The following is a 10,322-nucleotide window of genomic DNA, read 5'->3' as shown; positions in this document are numbered from 1 at the left end:
CTACTGATTCAGTTTCTTAAATAAGACCATTCCAGTTCTCTATTTCTTCTTGAGTCAGCTTTTGTGATTTTATATTTTTATTGTCTATTATGGACTGAATTGTGCCCCCCCCCCCCATTCAGATATTGAAGCCCTAATTCCCAATGTAACTGCACTGGAGATAGTATTGGACTGTATTGGCTTAGCCTTTAAGGTTAAACGAGGTCAAAAGGATGGGGCCCTAGTCCAATAGAACTGGTGTCCATATAAGAAGAGGGGGAGATACCAGGAATGCACACACGCACAGAAAAAGCCACGTGAGAACACAGCAAGGACATGGCCGTCTGCAAGCCAGGAAGAGAGGTCTCACCAGACATCAACCTGATGGCACCCTGCTCTTAGACTTGCTGCCTCCAGAACTGTGAGAAAGTAAGTTTCTGCTGCCTAAGCCACCAGTCTGTAATATTCTGTTATGGCAGCGGGAGCAGACTAGCACGTTTCCTTTCTCTCTTTTTTCTTTATTGTATTTTATGAGTTATTTGCAGAAGATTCATGTGGGAGAAAATTGTATCTTAATCAAAATGAGGGTCCTTAAATGCACAATTGTGTGTGTGTGTGTGTGTGTGAGAGAGAGAGAGAGAGAGAGAGGAATTGTTTTAATCTTTATTTTTTCAGACAACAGAACTCAGCAGTTATAAAGCTAGTTTGACAGTTCAAACTCTTTTCTTTCCCCAGCTTCACTGTCAGACCGCTTCCTAGAAAGACGGAGTGCTTGCGTGCCTCCTCTGTCACCACCTCCATCTGGGACAAACACACTCAAGTCAGATGTTGTCCCCGTGCACCTCTTCGGAGACTTCCGTGCGGCGGGCATTGCCTGAGGGCGCGATGCCAGGCATCAACTCTGGCTCTTACCCCACCTCGGGATCATCTTCGATGCATTTTGTAGCTCTTGATGATAAATTTTAAGTGAGAGTCACTAATGCTTTCTACTTTCTTTGTATCTGTTTTTGTTCTTTTGTTTTGGGGGGATTTCCAAGAGGAAAATGGGGTGGCGGTATAAATCTTCAACATCATCTTAAAACTGGATGTCATTCTGTGTTCTTAAAAAACCTTGTATCCAAAGTTTTCTGATCTCTACATTACTTTCCTACACCATCCTTCCTAATATTTCACCGTTTGTTTCTATTTCTCCTTTCGCACCGTTCAGATGTCATAAGTAATCCACCTGTAACTTGGGTCCCTTTTGTCATTTCACATGTGCCCATTCCTCTAAGAAGAACAAAGTCAGGCAACAAATTCCTTCCACCTTTCTTACTTGCCTCGTTACATTTAATAACAAATACTGAAGCATCTGCTGGGCTGACCAATGTATCCTTCTCAACAGCTCAGATGTGGAAAGCTGATCAGAGACGATACAGGGAAACCGGAGATCAACTTTCTGTTCCACTAGTGGTAATAAGAAACGCAAAGGATCAGGTTTCGAATCTACTTCTTCCACTTACAAGCTGTGGGATCTTATTTCTATTATTTTTAAAACTTTTCTGAGGCTTAACTTAGTTACAAAATAAGGATAACAACAGTATAGGAATGTTGTGAGGAATAACTGACGACAATGTGGTACCGCACCTGCCCGTAGGAACTCATAAACGTACCCCGTGTTGTCACACCCCTGCAGTTCTCTAAGCGCTAGCCATCCTTCCGCGAGCTCTGGAGTTTAGCATTTCCATGCTCTTTCCCTTTGTGCCTAGATTTGTCCAGGCTGGAAAGAGCACGTGCGGGAGGAGCCCAGCCTGCCAGACGGGGCCAGCCTCAGGCCAAGCCGGTGGAGGAGCGGTGGCGGGACCCTCTCTCGCGCTCGGCTGCCTCTGCCGGAGCTGGTGCTGCGCGGGGCTGGGCGGGAGCAGGCCCTCTTCTCACGCTTTTGCAAAACAAATTTGTCAGTAAAAGTCACTTCATAGAATGTCCAAGGACTCCCCACAGATTCGCTTATATGGAATGGAATCTGCTGGTGAATATAAGACAAGTGTTGCCTGAGCTGCATGGGAGAAAACAAACGAGTTAATTCCCAGCGCCTCAACAGCTTCCTTCTGTTTCAGTGACACTGGACAAAATTCTAGGGCTCTTATTTGATGTCCCTATATTATAAGCCTATTGGTTTCATCAGAACAATATCTGTCCCGCATTTAGGTCATCTCCTTCTGCTATTTGCTTGTGGTGTGGCTTTACAGGGGGTCTAGGCAGCCTCCTGACACCGTGATGGATTAACCTTCATGTCGGAAAGTGCCTTAGAAGCCGGTACATCTAAAATTCTCAAATTTATCTAACGACAGCCCCAGCCATGAGCTGAACTCACTGCTTTTGTTGTTGTTGTTGAATTTTTTTTGTTGTGGTAAAATACACATAACATGACATTTACATTTTAACCACTTTTTAGTGGACAATTCAGTGTCATTAAGAATATTCACGTTGTTGTGCAACCATGACCACCATCCATCTCCAGAACTCCTTTCTCTTCCTAAACTGAAACTCTGTCCCCTTTAAACATTAATTCTCTATGCCCCTCCCCCAGCCCCTGGCACCCACCATTCTGCTTTCTGTCTCTATGAATGTGACTACTCTAGGGATCTTGTGTAAGAGGAATCACACAGTATTTGTCTTTTTGTGACTGGCTTCTTTCACTTAGCGCAATGTCCTCAAGGTTCATCCATGTTGTAGCATGCGTCAGAGTTTCCTCCCTTTTTAGGGCTGAATAGTATTCTAGTGTATGGATTGACCACATTTTGTTTATCCATTCTTCCACTGATGGACATCTGAGTTACTTCCACCTCTTGACTACAGTGAATAACGTTGCTATGAACGCGTCACATAGGACCACTGGAAGGGGGCCAGCCCTCAGATCAAACTTTTAGCAGTGACACGTTTGATAGGAAATTCTTGTTGTCTACACTGTGATCCTAGGCCATTCACCATTGTGGTTTGGGTTGGTATTCTCTTTTAAAAGACAAAGTCAATACAGAACTGTGGCCTCCCCTGTTGTGGTGTGGTCAAATAGCAACCAAGGAAAAAGGTAATGTTAGTGTAGACAAGAAGCCCGGATGTCCCAGAAGCGGATTCCTGTTTACTGGTGTGGATTAATGCTTAGAAGGTGAGTGTTTATGGATTATCTGTTATTTTGCTTCATCCAGAGAAAAGAACGCAGAGCGCATGGGAGTGGCAAGGATGGAAGCAGGGAGTGAAATTCAATTACAGGCCAGACACTGTTTTGATCCCAAATTTTTAGCTCATTTAACATTGCATTGTGAGTTTCATAAGTGTAAGAGTGTTAAGTCTGATCTAAATTTTAATTCAGCCAATTACCCTCCTCCTCCTTCCAGGCTCCAGCTGTCACTTCCTGCCGTGAATTACCTCAGACGTCTGGCATTTAGTGAATAGAGTCTACCTTCCGTCTTTAAGGAATATCAATTTCATCAGCAGACACTCCCCTGCCATGTTTCCCTATGCTCACACACTCTGGAATTTGGAGACAAAGATTTTGGTTCTGTCTATGCATGGAGCTTAAGGCAGATTTCTGGCAAAGGAGATGATGCTCAGGAATTTACAATATAGCCATCAGATTTGTGCTATTTGTTGACATTCTCTTGAGCACCAGAAATGATAAGATGGAGTTCAAATGTGTGAACAAGATTCAAAGGGAATTTTTGGTCAGTCAGATGTCAATAGTGGTAAATAGATGAATATAGGCCTTGACGTTTCAAAGCCTTAAAGATGTGATAGTTGTCCTTACAGGAATGCACTGAAATGTAACACCTTCCAGCATAAAGTGGCTGACTGGCTGACTTTGACATCCTGACACTCCTATGTTGAAAGGTTCAAGGTATTGACTTGCCTTTGTTGATCAAGCCAAACTGGCAAGGCGAGAGTTGGTGAGATGGCTGGCAGAAGGTACAAGGGGTAAGCTGGAAGGAAAGCGTTTTCTGGAGTCACTCCAATAGGGCCAGGAGCTTCCTAGGGGAGAAGGGAGGAAGCTGGGAGACAATGACAGTCCTGCTGCAAATCTAGCTTCCAGGAATGCTTTGTGTCATTCTGGATCACGTGTTTGCCAATGTCATTGTGAGCACGATAATCACACAGGAAGGTTGAAAATAGCCGTGCTGGGGTCACAGTGAATTAAGTTCTTTGCAGGAGCCTCGTCAACAGGACTGACTCAGCAGGAGCTACTGTGTACTTAGGATGCGGGAGCCCTCGGATAGGGACGTTCATGCCCTGCGCTGAGGAGATAAACACTTGCAGAAAGGCCGTGTGATGGTGTGATTAAAGGCGTGGATGGCCTGGGATCCAAACCTGCCTTTCCCGGTCACTAACCTCGACCTCAGGGCGTTTGCCTCCCCTCTCCATGAAGCTGATTTCTCACGGTAAGAGTGGAGTGACAATCACAGCTCCTGCCTTGCAGGGCTGTTGTGTAAATGTACATAAAGTGCCTAGACCCCTGGCTGGCACTCTGTAACTATCAGCTATTATTATATAAATATTCAGCCTGATTGTTTGAGAACCAGAGTATTAAGGCATCTTTGATATCAACAAAATCTTTACAAGCCATCATAGCATGTGGATTTATTAGATCAATAACACCTCAAATGTTATACTATCCCAGCAAAAAGAAGAAGAGGAATTGATATTTACTGAGAGCATAGCCCTTCAGGCACACGTGTGTCCCAAACCTTCAAAGTCCTCACACACACTAAACCCTGCGACATAGTTTTTGTTATCCCTAGTTATAAACAGAGAAACAGAAACATCAAATACTAAGAAACTTGTCTGGACTCACATAGGGCAAGAATTTGAAGCTAAGAGGCCTGCTCCCCCGCCCTCTGCCACAGCCCCCTCATGCCAGATGCCTTGAAGTTCTGCCACATTTCCTTTGAAATGTTCTCATACCCACCTTTCCCCGAGACCCAGGTCCAACCCAGTCACCTGATATGTAAAGAAGTTGAGGCTCAGAGCTTCTCTTTTCACCGAATGCCCACAAACGAATACGTCAATGACCTCTTAAGCTTGGCTTGGAACCCAGCTTCTTGTCTAAGAACCGCATGTCCCTGCTCAGGCATAGTTTTCGCTTTGCAGACAATGTACTGCTATCATTTCAGATTAATTTGTGAACTGGCTCATTTCAAATGCTATAGGAATGTTCACTCATGAGCATTTAAGTCAAGGCAGGAAGACAATCTCAGAGGTCCTTTTATTAGAAGCCATCACTAGCAGTTGCAGGTAAACTAAAAGGCCAACATCCATGTGATACTTTTATCATCAATCTTTATGCAGTTAACTTCAAGGAAAGAAAAATAATGGACTTCTAAAATTTAGAAGTTGTTCCAAGAGTAGAGCTCAACTACAGAATTTCTCAAAGACGCAGAGAAAATTGTCAAAGCCCATCAGCATAACACAGCTCCCATCATCTGGGATATTTGTCTTCTTGGGCCTTCAGCACTTCAACCAACAAATGTAATAAGAAGAGCAAGGTGGGACTCAGCAGTCAGGGCAGCCTGAGCAGCGTGATCAAAGCACAAAGTGTGAGGCTGTCTGGGGGAAATACAGGGAGGTGCGTCTGGGTGAACTGCAGAGAGTATAATGGGGCCAGTGGCAGAAGTTAAGTTGAAAACATACCTCAGGGCTCATGGTGAAGGGGCACCGCCCACTCTGCCAGCCCATGTAATGCATCAGGGCCACTGACACAGTGCCCAAGGCCTACAGACTCTTCAGGGCCTTTGAGACCTGAAAGAAAAGTGTTAGCTCTGAAATAGGGGAAAACACGCAAAGGACCTGAGTAACATAACATCACACTAACTTGTCCACAGCACTCACTCAACCTACCCACAGGGATATATCCCAGTGACCTTTTGTTTGAAATGCAGTATGGGTGTATCTTCCACACTAAGGACTCATACATTCCCGTCCACTCAACACTCACACTGAATGTCTAGAAGACATCTCAGATTTGCATGCCACTCCATTCGGTGGCAATTACATCCTCCCCGTTGCTCAAGCCAAGAGGCTTGGAGTCATCCTTGCTTTTTCTCTTCTACTCACATGTCTCATCTGGAAACTCTGTAGCTTTACCTTCAGAAGACATTCAGAATCTGATGGCTTCTTACTACCCCGTTGTGAGCCACGTTCATCATTCATCTGGACAGCTGAAAGACTCCCCTAGTTGGTCTCCCTATTTCTACTCCCTCATTCCAGTCTTAGCCCGGAAGACAAACTTCTAAGACCCTGTCAGAGCACGCCCCTTACCTGTTCAGACCTGCAATGCTGCCCCACCTCACTCAGATCAGAGCCCGGATCCTCACAAGGGCCCGAACCATCTGGCCCCTCTCTCACCACACCCTTCTCACCCAATCCGTTCCACACAGCAGCCAACGTGGGCCTCCAGCATGGCGCCCACCATTGCACCTCAGAGCTTTTGCTGGGCTGTTCCCTCCACTTGGAATGCTTTTGCCCCAAATTCCCACTTGGCCAACTCCATCCTTTCCATAAGTCTTTGCTCAAGTCTCCTTCCCAATGAGTTCCTAGTCTGAGTGCTCTGTTTCATACAGCAAACTGCCCCCAACCCATTTTCCTTTTTTTTCCACTGGCGCTAACCACCTTCTCACATACTGTTTTAGAGTTTGTTGACTTACATTTACTGTTTGTCTCCCCTGACGAGGACATAAGCTCTGTGAGATCAGCGTTCTTTGTTTTGTTCAGTGGAGTATCCCGGGCTTCTGGAAGCATTCCTGGCTAGTGATCAGCACTCAATCAATATTTGTTGAATAAACAGTGAATGAATTAGTTTGGCAGAAGTGTGCAGGATTTGTTGGAGAAGGATAAGGAGCACACAGGTAGAGATATGAGTCTGAAATTCAGGATTATGCTGAAAAGACAGATCTGGGCTGAAGATACACAGCTCGACAATGTAGGTATAGAAAAGGTAACAGCAAAATTAAAGTACATACAGTTTTGAATCTTGCTTTTTTCACTTAAAAAACATATCCATCTTCCTGTGATTTGTTGCAGTTTTCATCTGTATCACTTTAAATGATTACACTGTTGCACTGAATGGCTACATACTAACCATCTTCCTTTTGTTGGGCATCTTGATTCTAATTTTTCACTATTGTTAATGACATTGCTATGAATATCTGTATGTATATAGCCTTTGATGTAATTTAAATCATTTCATTAAAATGGATTGACAAACACTAGCAAAAAACAATTTTATGGTTCTCCATAAGGGTTGTACCCAATTTCACTGTCTCAACATTGTTGGAATGTACACATTTCACCATAATATGGGCAACATTGCCAATTAACATACAGAAATGTTGGCTTGTTGTTTTTAATATGTATTTTTTTCTGTATGATTTTTATTTGCATCCTTTCCTCGTTTATTCACTTGATGCTTACTGTTTGCTTTTATCAATTTATATTAATTACTTGACAATCTGAGAGGTTAAAAAATACTATTTTAATTTGCTTTTACTTATTAGGAGTAAATTGAACATTCTTTCCTGTATTCAAGAGCTACTCATATTCCCTCTCCTATGAATTTCTTGTATCTTTTGCCCTTGGCCTCCATTTCTAATACTTCATTTGTCATTTGATTTGATAATTACTTTCTTACATAATGGCCATGGTTGTCAAGGGCCCGGGGCAGTTCAGGATAGGAGGCTGTGCTCTATGAGATCATCCAGGACCCTGGGCCCCAGGGTCCTTCCCTCTAATGGCTTGGTCATCCCCCTGGCTGTTGTCCTCTCCTCATGGCCACTGCTGGTTTGCCACCAGCAAGCCTGAATTCTGGTCTACGGTAAGGGGGAAAGAACGAAGAACATGCAGTTTTCTTTGCAAAGAAAGTGCCCAGGAAGTCACACAAATTACCGACCTGCCAGGGAGCTGGGGAACAGAGCTTGGCCTTGATCCAGGTGCCCCGCTGAAGCTCAGAGGGTTTATTATTAAAGAGGAAGGGGAGAATGGGTCCAGAGGGAAATTACCAGTCTTTGCTACAAGATCTAAGTAGATTCTTCCCCAAAACTTCCAAACCCTTATCCTGACACCATTTATTAAATAAAACACTGTTCCCTGCTGTTTAGGGATGACCCTCTTTTGACATCATGTTTATTCCAACAAAAGTGTTGTTTCCTTGAGTAGTATCCTCATTACACTGTTGTGATTATTTGTTAATATTTATCAATCAAAGGGATATATTGTTTGTCAATTTATCACATTGAACCTAAGGATATGATTATTAACTTACCTAAATTAAATTATTTAGGTTTTCAAGGAGAGAACATTTACCTCTTTAAACAGATGCATTAACAAAAGTAAAGCATTATTTTAATCTCAATGGATGATAATACAGGCTCAAAAGACATTTTAAGATTCCAAAACTGTCTTGCCAAGAAAAGAATAACATTAATAAAGTAAATGTAGGAGTATGTTTAGGGTCGGTATAAAATAACTCAAGTCAATCAAAAAAACAGTTAATATACTGGAATCTAAACAAAGACGTGATATAAACAGGCTAAATTAATCTTCATAATGTGAGAGAATAAAGGTGTCGTTTCCCTCTACACTGAAAATGGTGCTGAGTGAATGGTGAGGGATTAATAAGATTTGAAATTTCTGCAGCAAAGGTGGTAAGGGATGATCAAAAATGAACAGAAAATGAAGTCGTGTTTCTCCCGAGTTGCTAGGGTTCGCGTCTGTCTCTCGTGCTGTTGGTTTCCACAGCTCATGAGAAACTCCATCCTCGCCAAGTCCTGCCGTCTTTGCACGGGGGAGGGACACCTGTGGCTGGGAATTCAGAGCATCTTGATCCGCACCTAGGCTGGTGTGGCCAGCAGGCTAAGACTGAGCATTCTCAGAGCTTTAAAGCAACAGTCTATTTCCTGAGATGAGCTAAGTAAGATTTTGAAAAATGTAGCTGCGGACTTTCTCCACATGAAGACAGTTAGGATTTCTCTCCTTGCTTCCAGACTAGACAAATGGCTTCAGATAGCCCAAAATCGCTCCTTCAGAAAGACTTTGAGATGTCATCCAATTCATCTTGCTGCCAGAAGGCAGGATAATAATTAAACTCTCTCAGAGAAATGGCCATCTGTTTTCCTTTTAAAGTTCTTCTGAAAAGAATAGTTTGTGAGAGTTTGATCGACTGGTGGAGGTCTCCACACTTTGGGATGCATAAAGTTCCAGACAGCTGGAAAGAGAAAAAGCAGGAAAGACAGCTCAGGGAACGTTCTGAGGTGTCTGAACGGCCTCAGGAAGACTTTCCATCTATATCCTTCCCTCGACTGAAGGGATCACCCCGGACTCTAGAGCTGCGGGTGCAGGAGGGTGACACCACAGCAGACAGCAGATGTTTGCCCAGTGCCAACTCAGGAGGCAAAATTTCCAGGCTTGACACGTCTCAGCTGCTGCAGCTTCCCTCCTAAATTAGAAAAATCTCCAACATGGTCTATGCATGACTGTGCCAGAATGTTCTGGGGGCATCTAGCATAACTAGGCCAAGGTGAGCAGCTCTTTATCTAAGAGGATGAAGAAGGCCAAAGAAGCCATGTGCACCCATGGGCCCTTCTCTTTGCCTGCCACAAAATTGTTCCCATTTCTGCTCAAAGAAGCGGATGAAGCGGAGAGCAATGTGGTGGTGGAGGCCCAACAAGATGGGGCGAGGGTGAGAACCAGGGTTAGAGTTCAAGAAGGAATAATTGTGCTTATTTACTTTAGATTTGATTTGAAATTTCAGAAAATTTAAACAGCAGAGCACAGGAGAACCTTAAATAAAATGAATACAGTATTTATCAAAACCCTGAAGGAGCAAGAGTTTCCTAAGCACAGACGTAACACAGTCAGAAGAGGAAGATTTGACCATGTAAATGTTTACACTTTATGGAAACCTAAGAGAAGAAAGAAAACTATAGTCTGGAACAAATTTGATAGAAAAATCTCAATATATTTATTAGATAAAGAGGTCATACGAGTAAATAAGGACCTTGAAACCTAGATAGCCAAATGCAAAAGCACACAGCCGATAACTTACGGACAGGGAAGTAGAACTAATGATCAAAATGTGGGGGGGAAACAGTGATTCTCACTTGTAATTGAAGTTAGGTAAATGAAAACGACAAAGTGGCCACATTTTTCACTGTTTAAATTGAATTTAAGAATAGATATTACCCAATTCTGATCAAAGTGTAGTGAAATCTATACATTCATTGTTACTGTATTATGTTTTTTAAAAGGAAGTTGGAAATGTGTATAAAGAGTAAAAACATATTCATTTTCTTTGTTCTAATAATCCCACTTATAAAACT

Source organism: Equus quagga, chromosome 5 (genome assembly GCF_021613505.1).
Source record: "Equus quagga isolate Etosha38 chromosome 5, UCLA_HA_Equagga_1.0, whole genome shotgun sequence".
In the NCBI taxonomy this organism is placed as follows: domain Eukaryota; kingdom Metazoa; phylum Chordata; class Mammalia; order Perissodactyla; family Equidae; genus Equus; species Equus quagga.
Note: the sequence above shows the minus strand (reverse complement) of the source record.